Genomic DNA, 15,449 nt, shown 5'->3' on the forward strand with positions numbered 1-15,449 from the left:
GTGGGTGTCCTGGGTTCGATTACTGGTCAGGGCACACAGGAGAAGCAACCATTTGCTTTTCTACCCTACCTTCTCCCCTTCTTTCTCTCTCTCTGTCTCTGTCTCTCTGTTTTCCCCTACCGCAGCTATGACTCAATTAGTTCAAGCGCATCAGCCCCAGGCACTAAGGATGGCTCAGAGGAGCTTCCACCTCAGGCACTAAAAATAGCTCAGTTGCGGTTGCTAACATGGCCCCAGTTGGGCAGAGCAACTGCCCCAGACAGGGATTGTCAGGTTGATCCTGGTCAGGGCACATGCAGAGTCTATTTCCCCTCCTTTTACTCAAATAAATAAATAAATAATTTTGGGATTGCCCTGGTCAAATAGCTCGGTTGGTTAGAGCATTATCCTGAAGCACAGAAGTTGCTGGTTCAATCGCTGGTCAGGGCACATACAGGAGCAGCTCAATGTTTCTCTTTCACTAAAATCAGTAAATTAAAAATAACATTTTTTTTCTTTTTAAGTTAGAGGAAGGTCAATAGACTCCCCACATGTACCTGGACCAGAATCCACTCAGCAGCCCCCAAAATAGCAACGGAGCTATTTTTAGTGCCTAAGGTGGAGACTCCACAGAGCTATCCTCAGCGCCCAGGGCTGATGTGCTTGAACTAACTGAACCATGACTACAGGAGGGGGAGAGAGAGAGAAGGGGGGAGAGAGGGGTGGAGAAGCAGATGGTCCCTTCTCCTGTGTGCCCTGACTGGTAATCAAACCCAGGACATCCACATGCCAGGCTAATGCTCTACCACTGAGCCAACTGTTCAGGGACTTCCTTTTTTTAAAAAAAAAAAATCATTTCAGTTTTCTTTAAGGGAGTGGTCTGAAGGTGAAAAGAATTGCTATAATTGAATGCACCTTGGTATCAAACAAGGAGAAGCACCCAGAGGGAAATGTCAGGAGCAGAAGTATTTGCCATGATCTTATGACATGTTCCAAGCTATTTTTTTCCTTGTTGACTCAGAAGAACAAATACTCAAGAAGGTGCCGAACAACCTCAGTTTTTCTTCTGACCTTTTTATAGCAGAGACATGAAGCGTCAGCCCCAATCCAAGACCTTCAGTGGACAGTTTGGGGAAAGAATTTTGCACAGAACTGTTGTTGAAGTCCAAAGTTATTGGGTCTAAAACTCAAGGATCTCAGTTGATCTAGTACATTTCAACCTTCTGCTTTCAGACACTCTTTAAACAGCTAATCTACCTATTAGAGACTTCCATTTCTGGGTGTTTCTTCTCCTTTAAGCTGTATTAACTATGTAGTAGTAAATTCCTTGTTTCTTTTATCTATTTCAAATAGGATTATCTCAATACATTAAAAAAATATTCTGTCTGTATGATTTGCCTTCCCTGGGTTGTAAAGTGAGAACATACCACAGCACTAGAAACATACCAATTCCTTTTCTGATGGAATTAATACAGGCGTTCAAATAATTGTTAACTAAAAATAATTTTGAACATTGACTCTTCTAGGCTCTGAGTGCTGGATACTCAGAAAACTGGAAATCATTGCACTTGGGAAGCCCCGTAGGGAAGAGCAGCATGCTGGGTGAAGGAAAGGCCAGTCCAGTAAGTGCTGTCCCAGAGGCCCGTGCCAAGTGGAGCGCACTTCTCTGAACGTCAGTCTCCTTATCTATTCCTGGGGGAAAGTAGCTCACGAGTCGCTGAGACAATGCACGTGAAAACATTGTGAAATTCTAAAGCTGGGGACATGTCTCTTGTATTACTGCATTCACAATAGAAGCTAGGAGAATTTTTATTCAGAAATCATTTAGATAATCCAGTTATGAGACTGGGTAAACAGAAATGATGCACTTCAGTGTTAAATGCAGCTCCTAGAGAAATGTTTGAGGTTGTATTCTTAGGAGCTTCTTGCTCTAGAAATCATTTTGTTGGCATGTATGCTAGGTGGTGATGACATTGGGAACAGCACAGACGTATCTGACATCATACACTGTCAGCCTTTCTTCGCACCAATAGTGCATTTTTATTGCATCTCATTAATAAGAATGTACTGAGTCTCATGGCATGGGGATATATATAAGATGCCTGCTTTATATTGGTTTCTAGACTGTCTTTATAGTAATCTCCCAGTATTTTAATTTATTGTTATTCTCAATTCCCTCAACCCCCCTTTTTTCTGTTAGTTCTTTAATGGTAGGGAGATTATATATATCCCAGTTTGCCTGGGAGAGTCCTGGTTCATTATGCCTGTTGTCCTAACATCCATCTATTTATCATTTTAACACTCTCAAAAGTGTCCCAGTTTAGTCCTGACCAGATAGATATCTCAGTTGGTTTGAGCATCATCCCGAAGCACAGAGGTTTTTAGTTCAATCCCCAGACAGGGCACAGACAGAAACAGCTCCAGCTCTATTCCTGTCTCTCTCTATCTCTCTCTCTCTCTCTCTCAAAAATAATAATAATTAAAAAATAATAAAAAAGCAAATGCGTACCTTGGCATTTCTCTGATGATGGCTGTACTGGAGTTTGGGGTCGGCCTCTGTGCTCATGAGCTCTAAAGAAATGAAAGTGGAACGTCAGAAAATGAAGAAGAGGCAATGGAATGGGTCATTTTATTGCTATACCCATTTTACTTTTCCAGAGGGGCAGAAGTCGTATAAAAGTCTGTTTAAACCATGCTTCTCACACTTTATACGCGGCTCTTGTTGACATGAGATTCTACAATGGGAGGTCTGGGTTGAGGGCCTGGGCATGCCGGCGCTGTCTGACCAACTCCGGGCCATGGCCACGCCTGGAAAATGTGGGGGGAAATGTGTGCTTCAGCTGACTGACTCTGGACGTCACCATAGGCAAATGAGAGTGACCGTGAGACCCTTGCTGTCAGGTCAGGAGCTCTGTTGTAGTTCGAGGTTAGACCAAGAGCACCGGTCTTAAATATTCCCAGTCTCTTTAGAAGTCTTAATGTACCCTATACAGAGGCCTGGGATTCCTGCTAATGAAAAAAATTAATTCATATTTCATGCACTTGGAATTCCAGTAACTGGCTGTTGTTCTATGGGTTAGGGGTTTGAGGAAGGGGAAGATTAAGGAAATAAATAGAAAACTAGAGGAAATTAGGAAAAAAAGTTTTATTTCCTCTTGCTTCCATCATAGAAACAAAGGTGTGATGTGCCTTTCTCTCTTTGGCTGTTTATCTCTTATACCAGAAAATGTCCTCTTCTAACAGAGGAGGGGTTTGAATGTAGGTAGTTTTCAAATTAGATTGTTAAAGCAGAGCAGCTAAGATTTTCACTATATATACTATATCTTTTAAGACTGTCATTTGTGTAAGGAAGGGCACCTCCAAAATGAGTATGTTAGTATACAGGGGGGCAAAGTGGGGATAGAGTTGTGCATAGTGAAAGAGACAAGCAGGTTATGATCATTGCAAGAGCTTTATTAACTTGTGCTTTTGTGTACTCACAATTATAAACCTACTTTTGCTTACCCAGTTTATAAATTTCTTCTATATTCCTCATTTTCATTCTTGGGGGGAAAATCTACTTGGTTTGGGGAGGAACAAAGTTTTGCCACTACAAAATATGCCTTTTGGGATACTGATTTTCAAGAAACCAAAAACTCAGAAAGAACCTTTGACTCTCACCCTTTACCTGCCTAGAGGAATTTAGATAGAAAAACCTGTTTAAAGGAAGAGAGCATCACCTTCACGTCATAATATATATATATGTAGGCCCTGGCCAGTTGGCTCAGTGGTGGAGCGTCGGCCTGGCGTGCAGAGGTCCCGGGTTCGATTGCCGGCCAGGGCACACATATATATATATATTATATATATACAGTAGGGGCGCCCATCTGCTTTTCCACCCCTCCCCCTCTCCTTCCTCTCTGTCTCTCTCTTCCCCTCCTGCAGCCAAGGCTCCACTGGAGCAAAAAGATGGCCCGGGCGCTGGGGATGGCTCCTTGGCCTCTGCCCCAGGCGCTGGAGTGGCTCTGGTCCTGACGGAGCGACGCCCTGGATGGGCAGAGCATCGCCCCCTGGTGGGCGTGCCAGGTGGATCCCGGTCGGGCTCATGCGGGGGTCTGTCTGACTGCCTCTCCGTTTCCAGCTTCAGAAAAATACCAAAAAAAAAAATGTGTGTGTGTGTGTGTGGCCGATGGAGAGAAGTCTAGCAAACAAAGCCTGTTTGTTGAACTTCCCTCTCTGTCCCATTGTTTCTGGGTGGCCCAGCAAGAATTTATTTACCACACGTTTGCTTTCTCATCTACCTGTGAACGACCTGCTTTCCTTTTGAAATCCCAGACTCCTGCCCTCCCTTCCCTTTGTCCAAAATGACAGAGCCTCAACTTCCCAGTGTCTCCTTCAGTCTCATATCCTTAGGTCACCCTAACAAATACGTCCACAATAAATTTTGGACATTTTCTCTTGTGAATCAGTGCCATGTCATTTAGGTTATTTGCCCAGGTAGAAGAACATAGAAGGTGGGAGAGGAAAATTATGAACTACACATTCTAAGCATCTGCTTGTTTGGGGGGTATACAGTATGTGCAGTAGATACCTCTTTCGGGAGGTTAAAGGAGTTTTTGTTTCAAAGTGTACCTTGGATTCAACTCTGTGCTCTCAGATGTTTTCTCTCAACACAATAACCTCTGCAGTAGTAGGACAGAAGTCTGGAATTTAGTCCCATCTCTGTTCTAGTTGGTTACACATCAAGCCTTATATAATGTCATGGATAATGGAATAATGTAAGTCAGTCAAGGATTCCACCTTCTAAGACTTCTGGATGAGAAAATTAAAATTTTTCTATAAATTAACCCCCAGAGAAAATGTTCAGATTATATATAGGAGTTGGTTTTTATAAAATATAAGTTACTCGGTGCCAAGGGTGAAGAGTAGACAGAATCCCATGTTGAACACAAAAAATTGCTATACTGAATTCAAACTTGATAAAAACGTATTATATTCTGAGAGATTTCCATGCATTGTTTTGAGAGTATGTTTAATATATTAAAAGTAATGAACCTTAGGCATAGAGTCCAGATTCATTGGCCTTCCCAAGGTGAGTTTTTTTTTTTTAATAAATAAAATTTTATTTTAATGGGGTGACATCAATAAATCAGGGTACATATATTCAAAGAAAACATATCCAGGTTATCCTGTCATTTAGTTCTGTTGCATACCTATCACCCAAGAGAGATCGTCCTCCGTCACTCTCTATCCAGTTCTCTCTGTACCCCTCTCCCTCCCCCCCCTCCCCCTTCCCTTCTCCCACCCCCCGCAACCACCACACTCCTGTCCATGTCTCTTAGTCCTGCCCTCATGTCCCACCAATGTATGGACTCCTGCAGTTCTTGTTTTTTTCTGATTCACCCATTTCACTCCGCATAATGTTATCAAGGTTCCACCATTCTGCTGTAAGTGATCCGATGTCATTGTTTCTTCTAGCTGAATAGCATACCATGGTGTATATGTGCCCCATCTTCTTTATCTAGTCTTCTATTTTTTTTACAGTGATTAAAAGCCTTTAAGTAAACTCTTGGCCAATACAGCAAGAATCCATAAAAGAGTAGTGTCCTTAACATGTTCACCAAGTCCAAATTGGCCCCATCACCATGCCAAATCCCTGAAAAATGCAACCCAACCACAGTTCAGTCTGTTAGGAGCTGTCACAGGGAGCAGGAGTCCAGGAAAAGTCCGCATGGCACTGGAATTGTTGTCACCATTCTATACTTTGCAGCTCATGTCCAAGTCCCAATGACCGCTGCTTCTAGCTGGTAATGATTCAGGTAGACTGGAAAAGCCATTTGCAGCATGCGTGGATATGGAGCTTCTGTTCTCCTCTGTCTAGAGAGTTGAGACCAGGTTGCTTTTCCCTGGAGCTCTGTGACTGTGGCATGGTAAAGAGAACCTTGGGATACACTAAGCTGGGTGGCAAAGGTAAATTCATAATACAAGTTGGCAAAAGGAGGAAAGAGAGCTCTAAATTAGGAGTAGGTCCCAGCCTGAAATATGAGTGGGGCATTGAGGTAGGAGGGATAAAGGAAGCACTATATATTAAGCAAAGCAGCTGAAAATAGGACTATCAACACCCACAACAAAGATCTTTGAGGGAAGAATAAAAAACCTGACTATTCAGGCAAAACATAGTTAAGTGGCCCTTGTGCAAATGAGATCAGTTTACCTGCTTCTTGGAAGAAATACCCTAGGCTTGTCCACAGTGTCCTAGATGGGGCCGACGGCCCTGGGCACCTTCAGCCTTCAGTGGCAAACCCCAGCTTTCTGGGCAAGGTTAGGTCATAGGTGGCTGGAGCAGGGCTGGAAGAGACTGAACCCTCCCTTAGAGGAGCGAGGGGGAAGCCTACCTTCCAGTGTCCCTGTTTCCTCACAGCAGAGGCATGTAAGCCTGGCAGGCTTTAGCTCAATGACCTTCCTTTCCACTATTGAAGCAGGACCCAGATGGCATCCTGTGAGACCCTTTTGGGGCATTGGAGCCTTTAAGGGTGTATCCTAAAAGCTGGTAGTTCCCCTGATCTCTATTGGGCTTTTTCTGCCTCTAGGTATCTTAAAAGCCATGCTCAGAAGATCTCGCTGAGGGGTTTGAGGATCCCCATCCGCCTATATAAATCTTTTCCATATATCTGGAGCTATTTGGAAAAAGACAAAACAGTGTTATTAGCTGGGATCTAATAAAGAAGGTAGTAGTTTGCAGGCGAAAAAGATTTGGTGTCTCCTGTTCATCAGCCTTCAAAAGAAATGTAAATTTTTTTTTTTTTTTAAGTAAAAAGCATGATATGGTAGACCCGTAGGAGTCATTGGCCTGGTGTGCAGGATTCCCGGGTTCGATTCCTGGCCAGAGCACACAGGAGAAGCGCCCATCTACCTCTCCACCCCTCCCCCTCTCCCTCCTCTCCGCTTCTCACCTCCCCTCCCGAAGCCAAGGCTCCACCGGAGCAAAGCCACCCCGGGCACTAAGGATGGCCCCATGGCCTCTGCCCCAGTCACTAGAATGGCCCTGGTTGCAACAGAGCAACACCCCAGATGGGCAGAGCATTCCTCCCCGGTAGGCATGCCAGGCGGATCCCGATCAGGCGCATGCAGGAGTCTGTCTGACTGCCTCCCCATCTCCATCCTCAGAAAAATACAAAAAATAAATAAATAAAAGAAAAAATACAACCAAGAAAAAAAAAGGGGGCATTCCCTTGTGTTAAAGCTCCAGGGAACATGGAGTGAGCTTGAGTATGTTCTATGAAACATGGAGCTCTATGTTGACATATAAGTCTTTGAAGAGGAGGAACTACTGAAATAGTTCATCAGCATTTGTCCCTAAGACAGCAGTCTTTATAGTGGAAACACCATAAGTAAATATTTGCTGTCTGTCTATAGATTAAAGGGGGAATATGGCAAATGCTGAAAAGCCATGCTCTTTGTGTCCCTCCCCTCCCCCAACCCCCTCCCTGTCCTCCCCCCAACCAGTACCCCCACCACTGTTGTCCATGTCTCTGAGTCTCATCTTTATGTCCCACCTATGTATGAAATCATATAGTTCTTAGTTTTTTCTGATTTACTTCTTTCGCTCAGTATAATGTTATCAAGGCCCATCCATGTTGTTGTAAAAGATCCTATGTCATCATTTCTTATGGCTGAGTAGTATTCCATAGTATATATATACCAAAGTTTTTTAATCCACTCGTCCTCTGACGGACACTTGGGCTGTTTCCAGATCTTTGCTATTGTGAACAATGCTGCCATAAACATAGGGGTGCATTTCTTTTCAAACAGTGCTATGGTGTTCTTGGGGTATATTCCTAACAGCAGTATAGCTGGGTCAAAAGGCAGTTCGATTTTTAATTTCTTGAGGAATCTCCATACTGTTTTCCACAGTGACTGCACCAGTCTGCATTCCCACCAGCAGTGCAGGAGGGTTCCCTTTTCTCCACATCCTCGCCAGCACTTATTCTGTGTTGTTTTATTGATAAGCGCCATTCTGACTAGTGTGAGATGATATCTCATTGTGGTTTTAATTTGCATTTCTCTAATCATTAGTGATATTGAACATTTTTTCATATGCCTTTTGGCCATCTATGTGTCCTCTTTGGAGAAGTGTCTATTCATTTCTTTTGCCCGTTTTTGGATTGGATTGTTTGTCTTTCTGGTATTAAGTTTTACAAGTTCTTTATAAATTTTGGTTATTAACCCCTTATCAGACGCAATGTCAAATATATTCTCCCATTGTGTAGTTTGTCTTTTTATTCTGTTCTTATTGTCTTTAGCTGTGCAGAGGCTTTTTAGTTTGATAAAGTCCCATTTGTTTATCCTGTCTTTTATTTCACTTGCCTGTGGAGACAAATCAGCAAATACATTGCTGCGAGAGATGTCAGAGAGCTTACTGCCTATGTTTTCTTCTAAGATGCTTATGGTTTCACGGCTTACATTTGTCTTTTATCCATTTTGAGTTTATTTTTGTGAATGGTGTAAGTTGGTGGTCTAGTTTCATTTTTTTGCAGGTAGCTGTTCAATTTTCCGAACACCATTTGTTGAAGAGGCTATCTTTACTCCATTGTATTTCCTTACCTCCTTTGTCAAATATCAGTTGTCCATAGAGCTGTGGGTTTATTTCTGGGTTCTCTGTTCTGTTCCATTGATCTATGTGCCTATTCTTATGCCAATACCATGCTGTTTTGAGTACAATGGCCTTATAATATAACTTGATATCTGGAAGTGTGATCCCTCCTGATTTATTCTTCCTTTTCAAGATTGCTGGGGTTATTCGTGTTCTCTTTTGGTTCCATATAAATTTTTGGAATATGTGTTCTATATCTTTGAAGTAAGTCATTGGTATTTTAATCGGTATTGCATTGAATTTATAAATTGCTTTGGGTAATATAGACATTTTAATGATGTTTATTCTTCCTAACCATGAGCATGGTATATGCCTCCACTTATTTGTATCTTCCCTAATTTCTTTTATCAATGTTTTATAATTTTCTGAGTACAAGTCTTTAATCTCCTTGGTTAGATTTATTCCTAGGTACTTTATTTTTTTGGTTGCAATGGTAAAGGGGATTGATTCCTTGATTTTTCTTTCTGACAGTTCATTATTAGTGTATAAAAATGCCTCTGATTTCTGAGTATTGATTTTATATCCTGCCACATTGCCGAATTCATTTATCAGGTCTAGTAGTTTTTTGACTGAGACTTTAGGGTTTTCTATGTACAATATCATATCATCTGCAAATAATGATAGTTTTACTTCTTCTTTTCCAATTTGGATGCCTTTTATTTCTTTTTCTTGTCTGATTGCTGTGGCTAGGACTTCCAGAACTATGTTGAATAAGAGTGGTGAAAGGGGGCACCCCTGCCTTGTTCCTGATCTTAAGGGGATTGCTTTTAATTTTTGCCCATTGAGTATGATGTTGGCTGTGGGTTTGTCATAGATGGCCTTTATCATGTTGAGGTATGTTCCCTGTATTCCCACTTTGCTGAGAGTTTTGATCATGAATGGGTGCTGGATTTTATCAAATGCTTTTTCTGCATCTATTGAAATTATCATGTGGTTTTTCTCCTTTCTTTTGTTTATGTGATGAATCACATTGATTGATTTGTGAATATTGTACCAGCCTTGCCTCCCAAGAATAAATCCTACTTGATCATGGTTTATGATTTTTTTCATATATTGCTGGATCCGGTTTGCTAATATTTTGTTGAGGATTTTTGCATCTAAGTTCATCAGGGATATTGGCCTATAATTTTCTTTTTTTGTGTTGTCTTTGCCTGGTTTTGGAATCATAATTATGCTCGTCTCATAAAAGGAGTTTGGAAGTCTTCCTTCCTCTTGAATTTTTTGAAATAGCTTGAGAAGGATAGGAGTTAGTTCTTCTTTGAATATTTGGTAAAATTCACTTGTGAAGCCATCAGGCCCAGGACTTTTCTTTTTTGGGAGTTTTTTGATAGCTTTTTCAATCTCATTTGTTGTAATTGGTCTGTTTAGGTTTTCTGATTCTTCCAGGTTGATTTTTGGAAGATTATATGATTCAAGGAATTTGTCCATTTCATCTAGGTTGTCTAGTTTTTTGGCGTACAGTTCTTCATAGTATTTTCTTAAATATTTTGTATTTCTGTTGTGTCAGTTGTTATTTCTCCACTCTCGTTTCTAATTTTATTTATTTGAGTCCTCTCTCTTTTTTTCTTGATGAGTCTCGTTAAGGGTTCATCGATCTTGTTTACCTTTTCAAAGAACCAGCTCCTGGTTTCATTGATCCTCTGTATTGTTTCTTTAGCCTCTATGTCATTTATTTCTGCTCTGATCTTTATTATTTCCTTCCTTCTACTAGCTCTGGGCTTTACTTGCTGTTCTTTTTCTAGTTCTTTTAGGTGCAGGGTTAAGTTGTTTATTTGAGCTTTTTCTAGCTTCTTGAGGTATGCCTGTAATGCTATAAACTTCCCTCTCAGGACTGCTTTAGCTGTGTCCCATAAATTTTGAGTTGATGTATGCTCATTATCGTTTGTTTCTAGGAATTTTTTAATTTCTTCTCTGATCTCAATGTTAACCCATTCGTTATTTCATAACATGCTATTTAGTTTCCAAGTGTTTGAATGTTTTTCAATTTTTCTATTGTGGTTGATTTCTAGTTTAATGCTGTTGTGATCAGAGAAAGTGCTCGATATGATTTCAATCTTCTTAAATTTGTTGAGACCACTTTTGTGCCCTAACATGTGGTCTATTCTAGAGAATGTACCATGAGCGCTTGAAAAGAATGTATATGCTGCTGTTTTAGGGTGAAAGGTTCTGAAGATATCTATTAAATCGAGTTGATCTAATATGTCCTTTAAGTCTGTTTCTTTGTTAATTTTCTTTCTTTTTTTTTTTTTTTTCTTTTTTGAAGCTGGAAACGGGGAGAGTCAGTCAGACAGACTCCTGCATGCACCCGACCGGGATCCACCCGGCACGCTCACCAGGGGGCGATGCTCTGCCCCTCCGGGGTATCGCTCTGCCGCGACCAAAGCCACTCGAGCGCCTGGGGCAGAGGCCAAGGAGCCATCCCCAGCGCCCGGGCCATTTTTGCTCCAATGGAGCCTTGGCTGCGGGAGGGGAAGAGAGAGACATAGAGGAAGGAGGGGGGGTGGAGAAGCAAATGGGCGCTTCTCCTATGTGCCCTGGCCGGGAATCAAACCCGGGTCCCCCGCACGCCAGGCCGACGCTCTACAGCTGAGCCAACCGCCCAGGGCCTAGTTTTCTTTCTTGAGGATCTATCTAAGGATGTTAATGGGATATTGAAATCCCCTACTATTATAGTATTGCTGTTGATCTCGCCCTTTAAGTCCATCAAAGTCTGCTTTATATATTTAGGTGCTCCTATATTAGGTGCGTAGATATTTATAATGGTTATATCTTCCTTTTGGATTGCTCCCTTTATCATTATGTAGTGACCTTCTTTATCTCTAACTATGGTCTTTGTTTTAAAGTCCATTTTGTCTGATATAAGTATTGCTACCCCAGCTTTTTTTTTTTCATTTCCATTTGCATGAAATATTTTTTTCCATCCTTTTATCTTCAGTCTGTGTGCATCTTTTGATTTAAGGTGTGTCTCTTGTAGACAGCATATGTATGGGTCCTGTTTTCTTATCCACGCAGCTACCCTATGTCTCTTGATTGGATCATTTAATCTATTAACATTTAAGGTTATTACTGTTATGTAATTGTTTATTGCCATTTTTTTTCTTTAAAACTGTATTCCTCTTTTGTTGTATTCTTTTTTTCCTTTGATCTGTTTACAACAGGTCCCTTAGCATTTCTTGCAGCCTTGTTTTGGTTGCAGTGAATTCTTTGAGGTTTTTTTTTTTGTCTGTAAAGCTTTTAATTTCTCCTTCAATTTTAAATGATAGCCTTGCTGGATACAGTAGTCTTGGTTGTAGGTTCTTGTTCTGCATTACTTTGAATATTTCTTGCCATTCCCTTCTGGCCTCAAGTGTTTCTGTTGAGAAGTCAGAAGTCATCCTTATGGGAGCTCTTTTTTTCTCTAGCAGCTTTTAATATTTTCTTTTTATCACTTAGCTTTGGTATTTTAATTATGATGTGTCTTGGTGTTGGTTTCTTTGGGTTTCTCCTTAATGGAGTTTTCTGTGCTTCCTGAACATGTGAAATGTTTTCCTGCCTTAATTGGGGGACGTTTTCTGCTATGATTTGTTTGAACAAAGTCTCTATCCCTTGTTCTTTCTCTTCTTCTTCAGGAACCCCTATGATGTGGATGTTGTTTCTCTTCATGTTGTCACAGAGCTCTCTTAGAGTTTCCTCAGACTTTTTGAGTCTCTTTTCTTTTTTCTGCTCTGCTTCCGTGCCTTTGTTTATCATGTCCTCTAACTCGCTGATTCGATTCTCTGCTTCATCCATCCTGCTTTTAATTTCTTCCATTGTATTCTTTATTTCAGATATTGTATTTGTCATTTCTGACTGATTCTTTTTTATTAGTTCAATGTCCTTTTTTATATTTGTTATCTCTTTATTTAGGTTTTCATAAAGGCCATCTATGGTTGTTCTAATATCTTTGAGCATCCTAACAATCGTTATTTTAAACTCTGCATCTGGTAATTTGGTTATATCTGATTCACTTAGGTCCTTTTCTGGGGATTTCTCTTGGTTTATTTGTGTTGTATTTCTCTACCTCCGCATTTTGTCTTCACGGGAGTGGCTGTGATCACACGCTCGGGTGTACAAGCATTGGTGGCCTTGGCCTTTGCCCCGCCCCCGTGTGTGACGTTATGCTCGGTCTTGAGGGCATTGGGAGCACCTTTGCTCAGCTGCGGGTCTCCGCCTGTTTCCAGGCTTTCACCCTGCCCTTGCAGGAGGAGCCCGCTCGAGGAACGGCTGCTAGCCTTGGCTCTACCACCGGGCAGGAATGCGTGCGCAAACTGAGCTCAGTAGCGGAACTCCGCCTCTTCTGGGCTTTTGGCTCCACCCCCGCGGGAGGAGCCAGCTACCAAGTCAGACTGCAAGCCTGGGTTGCACGGGCGGGGCAGGGCTGTGCTCCTCTGCCCTTGCTCAGGGGCTGGTCTCCACCCTTTCCGGGGTTCCCGCCCTTCTCCCGGAGGAGGCTGGATTACAGGCTGCCGGCAGCTGAGCTTGTGAGCTTGATCGCTTTTGCACGCCCCCTTCTCCCCAGCCGGGCAAGATTGAGCTCACACCTGAGCCCGGTAGTGGCCAGCCGGCTTCCGCCCCTGCCAGCAGAACCGCGCTTTTGTCTCCCGCTGCCGCCCGCTCTCCGGTGCGCCCTCAGCCGCGTGGGTGGGGGCGTTGCAGCTCGGACCCTAAGACTCACTGCTGTAGACCCAAAAGCTCCCTCCTTCTATGCAACTCTACTCTGAGTGCTGCGGGGGAGCTTGTTTGGCTGCTCTCCTGCTTCCCTTTGCTGGTATTGCTGTTTCTTGGGGAAATATTCACTTCATCTTTGGGGAGTGACTCGTCCCAGGGGTTAGGGTGGCTATCTCCCAAAATGTTTCTTCTCCCTGTGCCTCCTAGATTACACTCTCTTCCTGTTACTGTGGTCCTCTCCTCTCTCCCTCCGTGCCCAGGAGCCCTGGGTGAGTGTTTGTGAGAGAGATGTTCTACGCGGTTCCTTTAAGAAGGATCCTGGGTCTGAGAAATCAGACTCTTTCTCACAAACAGTATCCTGACTTATTTCCAGCTAAATACTGTCCTTACGCCTCTTCTGGGCTCTGAGGCTGCAGGCTGGGGCTTTGTTCCCGGGGCTCAGGACCCTTCCCCCTCTGCTAAACTCACTTCCCGCCACGTGAGTCTCTCCCTGCTGCCGTTTGCTCCGGGGAGCTGGACAGCCCTCTCTGCGTTTCCGCTTTTCCTACCAGTCTCGGTATGGCTTCTTCAGTGTTCCTTGGTTGAAGAGACCTCTTAGTTTAGTCCAAAGTTGGTTTTTCCAGATGATAGTTCTAAAAATTAGTTTGTATTCCACTTTGGTTCTGGGAGGTAGATGTTGGTACGTCTGCCTACTCCAGCGCCATCTTGTCTTCTCTTCCCAAGGTGAGTTTAAGTAACTACCTTTCTGCCGGGTGACCTGACATCCCTAAGATTGTATAGGCTCTTTATCTTTTTATCTCACTAATCTCCTTTTTGGAGTTGATCCATAGTAAATTACTGGACAGATATACAAAGATCTATGTAAAAGTAGGTTCCTCCAAGTGTTTGTAATATGAAAAAGTTGGAAATAACCTAAATATTCAGTAATAAAAGGTCAAAATACAGTACAAATGTGAAAGGGAATACAATGCAGACATTCAAAAGAAGAGATACTGGTATTATCTTAGGAAGATGGCTATAATAATGTTAGAAGGTACGAAGTGATGTATTTAGAAAAAAATATATGTGTGTGCACATGTGTATAGTACAGGAAAGAATTAGAAGTTAAACACCAAAAATGTTCATATTGGTGGAATTATATAGCCAATTTTTCACTTTCTTTCTTAACACTTTCCTTTATTGTTGAAATTGACTACTCTTACCTTGAGGGGGAAGAGATAACTTAATTTGAAAGGGAGCAGCCACTCTGGGAGCCTAGTTGGAGGAGAACTGCACCCTCCTGGGTCCGTGTCTCTTCCGTGTTGACTGCTGGGAGTTCTCTGCCTGGCCATCTCTGCACCAGCAGGAACTTCCAGAGGCATAGGGACCAGTGAGGCAAGACCTGTGTCCTGCTGACTCCTACACAGTGTTCCACATGGTCTTACTTTACTTGCCAACATGGGCCGTAGAGAGCCTGTGTTCCCTTTAGGCCCAGGATTTAGACCAGCAGAATCACAGAATGTCAGGCCTGGAAGTGTCATTAGGACGGTCCTAGTTCAGCTACACAGAATTGCAGGCCCAGAGCATCTAAGACCCTTTCCCAGAGACCGGGAGGTAGTTCAAGCCCAAGTTGAAGTGAAAGCGTGGTTCCCGGGCTGCTGCGTTGCTTATCCCAGGTCCCCACTGTTGCAGATGGATCCCCAGTTGTAACAGGCAGCTTTCAAGGCCAGAGAAAAAGAGGTTTCCAGGTAAGGTAAAGGAATGCATTTTCTCTCATATCTTTGCATATTACATTGTCAGGCCTTTTGTCCTGATCTGTTTCCAGTGAAATGTGGAGAAATTCAGAGCTTCTTGACTTCCCTTGGGTCCTGGCCTCTTGAGTATCTCCCATAGGCTGCAGAACCTCTCCCTTGAACAAGGTGTTTTCCTGAAAACCACAAAACTGCATTTGCTTCTGCAGGTTTTGAGAACCTTGTGGAACCTGTCCCTATTTTGTAAATGTTTTTTTGTTTTGTGTTCTCCAAGTTTTCAAGTAGAGTTCTCTTGGAACTACTTGAAACATAATGGAACTGTGAACTGGTTTTTCATACCTTTGTGGTAAGTTTCTTGCCGAAACAATAGTATGGAAAGAGAGAAGGAAATGACAGGAACAAGGAAGATGGACACGCCCTAC

General features: G+C 42.6%; 1 protein-coding gene across 4 annotated transcripts in view; it reads left to right on the forward strand.

Annotated features, from left to right (window-relative positions):
* Nucleotides 1-15,449, forward strand: part of KANK1 (KN motif and ankyrin repeat domains 1) — a 249,516-nt gene that overhangs the window by 142,523 nt on the left and 91,544 nt on the right. The window lies entirely within an intron of this gene.

Source organism: Saccopteryx leptura, chromosome 2 (genome assembly GCF_036850995.1).
Source record: "Saccopteryx leptura isolate mSacLep1 chromosome 2, mSacLep1_pri_phased_curated, whole genome shotgun sequence".
NCBI lineage: Eukaryota > Metazoa > Chordata > Mammalia > Chiroptera > Emballonuridae > Saccopteryx > Saccopteryx leptura.